The sequence below is a fragment of the Quercus robur genome, chromosome 5 (genome assembly GCF_932294415.1).
Source record: "Quercus robur chromosome 5, dhQueRobu3.1, whole genome shotgun sequence".
In the NCBI taxonomy this organism is placed as follows: domain Eukaryota; kingdom Viridiplantae; phylum Streptophyta; class Magnoliopsida; order Fagales; family Fagaceae; genus Quercus; species Quercus robur.
In genome coordinates, this window is record NC_065538.1 from 2,175,212 (window position 1) to 2,184,936 (window position 9,725).

Sequence of the window (9,725 nt, forward strand, 5' to 3'; positions counted from 1 at the left end):
CTAATAGAAAAGGTGTAAAAGGGAATACAAAACAAGGTAGTACCGGCAATATGTACCGTACCTGTATATGTCATCTGTACTTAATTAATAAATCAATTTCGAAAAAAGTTATCGGGAATTGAAAAAATTTGACAATTTTTTTAATTTCTAATAAAACTTTTCTAAAAATGGATTTGTTCCACTAGTTATATGTAACTTAGGCTGTGTTTGGTTCAATGTAAAATATTTTCCGGAAATGCTATTTTCGGGAAAGGAAAATATTTTCAAGTCTTTGGTTGCATTATGAAAATTACTTTGGAAAATATTTTCAGGTGTTTGGTTTCATTCTGAAAATGCTTATTTTCTACAAGTTTTTCACATTTTCTCAGCTCCCAAACAAATTTTATAATAGAAAATTTCAATATATAAACTTAAAAAAACAAAACTCAAAACAAAAAACCATTCATCAAACACTGTATCATCGGTCAAACTGAGAGAGGGAGGAAGAAAGAGTGAGTGATTGAGGAAAAAAGAGAGGAATATCAAGAAAGAGATAGAGGTGATCAGTCATGGATGGGTCAATCTAGAGGCAGCGGCGGCGGCGGTGATGACAACGAGATCGAGAGAAAAAATGACGAGATTGGTCATAGGTGGTGGCGACAAGATCATGAGTAGACAATCTGACCCAAATCGTGGTTACATGCACGATGGCGAGGCTGTGGGTTGAGGACAACAATCTAGGCTTCACCGGTGTGTCGAGAACAAGCTCGGTCTTGGGTGGGTCGAGGATTAGATCGGTTTTGGGTGGATTGAGCTTGGGTGGATCGGGCTTGGCTTGGGTGGATCAGGCTTGGGTGGCGGCACCGATGGGTGCGATCTCGCCAGTGTTTCAGGTGGCGCGATCTCATTGGTGCTGGGTGTGACAAGACCATGCTTCTGGTGTGATCTCCTTGCTATTTCTCTCTCTCTCTCTCTCTCTCTCTCTCTCTCTCTTCTATTTTCCTGGGGCGGAATTCATTTGAAGGTAAAATACAAACGGAAATGGTTTTACAAGGTCAGAGGGCATATTTTACGGTCAACGGAAATGATTTTCCGTTTGACTCAATTTTCCTTGCGCACCCAAACACCCGCATTTACGGAAAAGCATTTCCGGAAGTGATTTGAAGCCAAAACAAACATAGCCTTATATGTTGAATCTAAGTTTAATTTCAAAAGACAGGAACTGAGACTCTGAGAGCATGTACAATCTATGCTATGTATAATCATAAGTTCAAAATAACTAGCATTGCAATTTGTACAAGATAAATTGGAGGATTGCAAACTACCAACTGCTTAACAAGAAAAAGATAAAGGAATCATAACAAACTAGAGCTAGACTTCCTGAAACTTCTGTCCAAGCTTTGTCCCGGAGATAAGTCCATATCATTGTGAATAAATCCTGAGACAGAAGGTCCGTTTTGATACAGTTTATTTTGCTGAAAACTGAAAATACTGTAACAAAATAATTTTTAAATATGTGAATAGTACCGTGGGATCCATTTTTAATATATTTTTTTGAATAAAGTGGTTGTGGGTCCCATGAACAGTGCATAATGTCTCCTGAACAATGTAATCCGCATGTATCAAAAAAAAAAAAAAAAAGGAAATACCAAACGCAGATGCTGGCTTTTCATCCGAATCCAAACATATACATAATATCAATTAAAGTGTGCAAAAAACTCATGTTTGAAATATGTTATACAAGTAATGCATAGCCCAGAATGATATTTTATTATTTTATTTTGGTCTATAAGAAATTAACACTTTACAATTGTGAAAATATTATAACAATTTGTTGTGTTAATAATTTTTTTTAGAGTAGTTCATATGTTATATGTATATAAAAGAATAAAAAATAAAAAGCGTCTTCAATAGGCCATTTTACCACCCAAAAAGAAAAAAGCAAGTGAAAGCATGAAAGGACTTGAATAAACCAAATTCACTGTTGCTTTAGTATTGACACTTTTTATATATAGAGATAATGGTTGAACAAATCACAAATTGAAACGTACTATACCCATATACAAAATGGAAAATGACCTAAATAACATTTTTTTTAAGATAAAAATTTCCCTTGGTTGGCATTTCAGGTTGGTATGGTTGGTGGCTTTTTTTGCATTTTTTTCATTTTTTGAGAAACTTCAAATGGGTTCATACTTCATTTCTAAGTCATCCTCCTCTTCCTTGTCATATGTATGGACATCAAATACAATCAAACTCTACACATTAGCAATTTTGACATAGTATTAAGTAGTAACTGAGTTGTATACCGTTGGTAGAGACTTATTTAATTTAGTGCAAATCTTAGAATTTGTTGTATATATATTTTTAAAATGAATAATTTGTCGTATATAAATCTCTTAAAAACACATCAAGACTAATTTTGAGAAATAGATAAATTAAATTATTTGCATATTATGTTTTTTGTGGAGGAAGATAAACTAAAAGCAAGCTAAATGATTCACAAATATCAATTTAGAGGAGCAGAACACACTTCTAAATTGATTTAAAATATAAGGCATGATATGTAATAAATATATGATTATTAAAAAAATGTGTGTGGGAAGACGAGAAACCGAGGACAAGAACATGGAAGCCAAGGACAAGAACATGGAAGCCGAGGACAAGAATGAGCTAGAAGAGGTCAAGACCAAAAGGGCACACCGTGGACAGTTCTGTAGCAAATATGATAACACAACCACAAACTCAAGAAAATTGGAGTGCCCGAGGATCCCAAGAATACTAATACATCCTTGGAAGGATCGAGATCTAGTTCTGAAGACCACCAAACACACAACCAAAGAGAGGAAAGAAGGTTTGTCATTAGGCAAATGAAGGAAGAGTACAGATAAAGCATCAATCACCTCTACATTCAATACTCTGCACCCACTTAGCTACCTGCATTAATGGTAGAATGACCCCTGAATAGTGTCATCACAACTCACAACCTAACAAAGAAACCTTCTAATAAGGCCCTGATGGGACAAGTGTCATGACCCAAATCCATGGAACATGAATTTAGATGCATGACAACTTGTTGAACTCATAAAACTCAATAAACATAATTAATCCAAAATAAATTAAAACTCCAAAGAAACAATACTCTTAAAAAGAAACCTCTTACAAAAATCAAAACTCCACAAATTGGAAATAATCTCCACTATATAAAACATGAATTACAAAATAAAGGTAACTAAAATTCTATAAGTCTTCAAGTAATACTGAAGTCGCCTACAACTTCCATGCTGTATCTTGCACCTTACAAAGTGATCCAAAGGTTCTATATTCTCAACTACACTTTAATATAAAACGGTAATTAATGGGGTGAGCCACACATTTAGTAAGTAATTTTTAAATGTGTAAATAGTACCGTGGGACCCATTTTTAATATTTTTTTTCTAAATAAAATGGTTGTGGGTCTCATGAATAGTACGTGAACAGTGCTACTACAGTGTGTGAACACAGTAATTGATAGGGTGAGCCACACATCTATTAAGTAATTTTTAAATGTGTAAATAGTACCATGGGACCCATTTTTAATATTTTTTTCTGAATAAAATGGTTGTGGGTCTCGTGAATAGTGCTACTACAGTGTGTGAACAGTACTACTACAATACGTGAACAATGATAATTGTCCTCTGGACTAAAGCAAAATGCGTAAAAAATAAAAAATAAAAAATAAAAAGAAGCAGAAAACGCAATAGGCGTGACTCGGATCCAAACACATACTAAATTTTATACACTAAAACTTTAATTTTCTCACCTATTTGTAGCACCACAAAATTATCTACTCCCATCTTACTGTGCACACACATATAGTTCCTCAACTCTATATTAAAAAAATGACAAGGTACAGTGATAGTCATAAAAACCAAATTGGGGTATTACAACAAGTATATGAGGAAATAAGCCTTGGCTCTCCAAGTGGAAGGCCAGGATACAACCTAGATGACTATATAAAGGAAAGATATACCAACAAGGAGAAGGAGGGAGAATGGTAAAGAAAAGAAATAGGGAGAGAATATTATCATTCAAGAACAAGTATTAACCTTCACCTTGGCCTAGAATCAAGGAGCATTGTTAAATTAATCCTAGACGTATATTGTTCTACTTTTATTGACTTACACATATACCGAGCACACATTCCAATATCGCTCTCTAAACTTGTTAAAAAAAGGGTAACTAAGGTTGATTGGCATCTTATCTCTATAAATTAATTGTGTATGGTCGAAATCTATCCCAGTCCAATCTCAGCCTGCCACAATGTGTATAAGTATTCTTATGTAATCCTGGATTTGAATCTTGATATGATAATAAATACTACTAATTATCATGAACCAAATAGATAATTCCCATTATTTTAAATTTTATCATATCTATAAATATATAATTTAGTTATTTAAAAAATTAATTCCAACATAGAATTTCTATAAAAAATAAATAAAAGTCCCACATAGGATAGTAATAGAAATAGCAAATGGTTAATTTATCGTTGTTAATCTAACATTGATAACGACATAGTAATAGTCGGAAGTTGAGCATACCCCTGAAAGTATCAAAACAAGAATGTAATTAAAAGTTAAAACATACCCCTGAAACTGAAAGTATTAAAATAAGAGTGTGATTATGATGAAGATGAAAGTGTGATAGGAAGAGAGTGTATGTCCGTTTGGAACAACTTATTTTGTTGAAATTGAAAACTTTTTGCTGAAAGCTGAATAATATAGTGGAACTCATAAATAGTATAAAAAAATGCAATGGAACCCGTGAATAGTAGCAAAAATAAGATGAAAGTGGAGATAAGATAAGCTAAAAAATTCAGCTCATCCCAAATGCACAAACATGGAAGAAAGTGCATAAGAGAGTATTTCATCAACTTTTTTTTTTTTTTTTTTTTGAGAAAGTTTCAACTTATGGTGTCTGCTCCTGATGATAGTTCTTTATCATCAGATCAAGACATTAATCAATTTTTTGTGTAAGTAGGAATTGAACTTCCAATCTCTTATTTAACAATATGAAACTTTACTAGTTGAAGTATTTCATCAACTTCCCATTTGATTGTCAGCCATAAAGTATTAAAATGAAAGTGTGATAGGAAGTTTCATCAACTTCTCATTTGACTTTCAACCTGAAAGTATTATTAAAATGAAAGTGTGGATACTGGATACCCCTGAAAGTATTAAAATGAAACTATGATGGGAGGTTGTGGATACCCATTTGAACTTTCATTATTTATTGATAATTTCTTTTTTTAGAAACACAAAATATGTAAAGTTCATATAGTCAAACGAACTTTACATATTTTTTTGATGAATAACTTTACATATTTTCTTTTAAAGAAAATGATAATAGATAATAATTAAAAGGAGTATTAATTGAGTTGTATACTTTTATATATATATATATATATATATAATTTATTGTGAATTCTTAGAATTTGTTGAACATAAGTCTCTTAAAAGCAAATTAAGAATAATTTTGAGAGGTAAACCATTATAATTATTTGCGTTTTCTTTTGTTGTTGAGGGAGATAAACTAAAAGCAAGCTAAATGATTTAAAATTATTACCGTAAATTACCTAATTAATTAAATGACAAAGTTCCACATACGATAGAAATAATAAGATGAACTGTTAATATATAGCTGTGAGTCTAATGAAATTATCGTATTTATTTGGATGAAGTGACTACTTTATCCAAGATGAACCCTCAGCAAAATGATAAGACAGTCAAAACTGCCAATGCAAGTTGCTTAATAATATAAGATAAAATAAAATATGCTGCCAAAAAAAAAAGATAAAATAAAATATTAATAAAATAAAATTTCCTCCATACTACTTTTTGCTCCATAATATCCCAGTTCCTCCATACTATAAAATGAGTCCTCTTAAAGATCCTAAACTTGCTGCTCAAATTGTTTTTGGCCTGGTCATTCTCATCATCGCACTGCATCTCGCACTCACCAGGTTTGTAAATAACTCTTTTCATATTATCCCAGTTCCTCCATACTACCATATTGTCCCAGTTTTGCTCCATCGCACTGCATCTCTCACTTCCCATCATCGCACTGCAACTCGCACTCCCCAGGTTTGTAAATAACTCTTTTCATATTATCCCAGTTCCTCCATACTACCATATTGTCCCACTTTTGCTCCATATTATCCCAGTTCCTCCATACTATAAAATGAGTCCTCCTAAAGATCCTAAACTTGCTGCTCAAATTGTTTTTGGCCTGGTCATTCTCATCATCGCACTGCATCTCTCACTTCCCTGATTTGTAAATAACTCTTTTTAGAACACATCAAGAATAATTTTGAAAGTGGATTAGATAATCTCAATGGCAAATGAATATGTTTGCTCCATACTATAAAATGAGTCCTCTTAAAGATCCTAAACTTGCTACTCAAATTGTTTTTGGCCTGGTCATTCTCAACATCGCACTGCATCTCGCACTCCCCAGGTCTGTAAATAACTCTTTTTAGAGCACGTCAAGAATGTTTTCATGTTTGCTCCATATTATCCCAGTTCTCCATACTACCATATTATCCCAGTTCCTCCATACTATAAAATAAGTCCTCTTAAAGATCCCCCTTTGTCTCTCCACTCCTGCTTCTAAAAAAAAGTCCCTTGTCTCTCCACTAAAAAGTCCAATAAAAAATAGGTGGGAACGAGCTTAATTCAGACGTTAAACTTGCTGCTCAAATTGTTTTTGGCCCGATCATTCTCATCATCGCACTGCATCTCGCACTTCCCTGATTTGTAAATAACTCTTTTTAGAACACATAAAGAATAATTTTGAAAGTGGATTAGATAATCTCAATGGCACATGAATCATGATGGGTGAGAGAGTTTCAACTTCTTCCTCCCCACGACCCATTATTGACGCTCTGTAAATTTTTTTTCTAACAATCCGTTTTTGTTTCAGATTTCAGCATGTTGAGTTGGTCCTGGAACTCATTTCTAAACTAGTTAGGACCCTTGTCAGCATTATTGTTCTACTCCTACGGTTAATACGCGATCTTCACCAAATAATCTCAGTGACACGTGATGGGTGAGAAAGTATTTCAGATAATCTCAACTTCTTCCTCCCCATTATTGGTTAGGGGCGCCATTGCCATCAGTGGCGGAGCCACATGTATCCTTGGGGGGGGGGGGGGGGGGGGGCCTTGGCCCCTCCAAAATTTTTAATTTTTTTTACAATTTAAGTATATTTTATAAAAATATAAAGGTTATATGAAAAAAAAAATAGGAGTTGACCCCTCCAAAAGAAAGCATTGATCAAATAATTTAGGAAAGAGAATTTAGAGTTGATATATAATTACAATAGAATGAAATAGTTAGGTAGTAAGTTTGGTAAGTAAATAGTAGAAGTGTGGAACCCCTAATATTTAGCTCAATTTCAATTCCAATTAATACTTCAAATCATTCAACATTAATAATATATACAATTTGGTTGAAATTTTCTATTCTCAAGATTTTATCAAGAAATAAAAAAACTCATATGATACTTCAATTATAATATTATAATATTGATTTGTCAAACATGAATGAAGTTTTACAAACAATTTATATATTTTATATTTACACATACACATACATATATTATGTGGATTTTTTAGAAAAGTGTCTATTTTTTATTTGAATTTATCTTGACATAATATATAGTTCACCCCCTAATTCAAGATTCCTAGCTCCGCCACCCCCATAACCCATCGTTGACGCTCTGTCAATTTTTCTGTTATTCTAACAATTCCATTTTGTTTCAGATTTCAGCAAGTTGTGTCAGTCCTAAAATTCATTAATGATGTAGTTGGATCCCTTGTCAGCCTTGTTGATCTACTCCTACGACTGACACGCATATGCAGAAGGATTTGGTCCATTTGGACAGAAAGACAACCTGTTGTTGTTGCCAATGACCACCAGAATGAAGTCCCACTTGTTGATATTAACTATGGCCAGAACGATATCCCACTTACTGATGCTGAAACTGATGCTGCGAATGGCCAAAACGATATCCCACTTACTGATGCTGAAGGTGATGCTGCCAATAGCCAAAACGATGTAATTGTGAACGTGGAACTGAACATCTGAACTCACTGGTTTCGAGAAAACCTATCTTTTACGTGGAATACCACTTTCACCAACTCCACCGTTCATAATATGTAGTCTTTGTTCTTCCAGGTAGCTTTACTATGTGAGTAACAAGTAAACCAAATGTTTTTGGGTTTTTTTTTCCTTATTTCTGAGCTTTCTTTTCAGACTTTACCGTAATCAAAGTGTCCTTTTATGCTTTTGTTTGAGCAGCTTCTATCATATTTATCTGCGCGCACATGTGCGTATATTTTGGGTCTTTTGGCCTGTTCCGTCATTTTCTCATGGTATAAAAAGAGAAAAAGAATGAAATGCATGTTTGCTTCTAATTTTTTCAGCAGAAAAAAATAGCTTTAGAAGATTTATTTATCTTAATTATCTGTGTTTATTTTATTTTATGTTGGTTATCAATGTTTGGCGTAAGATTTATATTATTAGTGAAAATTGAATGCTTTGCTTTTCACATTTCATTTTCTGGGTGTTTTTCACTATCATGATTATTATTTGACACTCATTCTTCTATACCATCTGATTTTAGGAGGAAATAACATATTATATATGTCAACGATTTGTAATTTATTACTGTGAATTTTACAATATACTATGTGGGCTTCACATCATTTAATACACATAAAGTTGAAACAGAGTGAACTGTTATTATTTTTTTTAATACTATGTTGGATTTGGATTTGGATTTAAGATCAATAATTTTTTTTCTTCAATTATTATTTTTCTTAAAAGGGTAAATTACACTAACCTACCTTGAGGTTTAGAATAATGTCAAACACATCAAAAACTTCTTTAAAATAGCCAATTTGGTCCTTGAAGACAAACAACATGTAACACTATTTGTTTCAAACCCAACAGTTTTTTTTTGTTTAATCTTTTCTCCGTTCTTTCTTCTTATCTGTTAAGGACATATTTTTATGTAATTGGCATATCCTTTGACAAAACGCACTTTACTTATATTTGGGTAAATCTAAGTAGGTTCAAGGTGATCATTACAAGTGGTTAAATTGAAGACATGAAGATTACTCAAGAACTGCTCAAGAAAAGTGCAATCTTCTGGTCTCGATACCTCCTCAACAGAAGCTTGATCTGTCAAGATTCATTAACGCTCGACAGATGTCTAGATCTATTGAGCTTACGGGATTCAGGTTATAGCTAGCAACGTTTTTATTCTAAAAGATTATTTGTTTATTAGTTTTGTATAATCCTTATAGAACTAGGAAAACCCAAAGTTTGTGGGTTTGTATAATCCTTATTAGACTAGGAAAGCCCAAGGTTTGTGTAAACCTTCGGAATAGGAGAGCCCATTAAGCTCCTATTTAAAGGAGGTGAAAAAAGAAAAAACTCTAACCCTAGAGAGCTTCATAAGGTTTTCTTTTTGAAACCCTAGCCTCCTCCTACAGAAGAAAGAGTTCTTGTTGCGTTTCTTGTACGCCTTTAGGTTCTGTAACCAAGTAAAGTCTCTTGCACCAACATTGAAGATCTTATTGTTGTTTCTATGTGAAGCTGCTGCAAATCAACTACAACAATCAAAGGGTTGCTATGGAATTAGTCACGTACTTGGATTCGTGCAAAGGAGTCAGCCGCATACTGGGATTTGCGTATCAG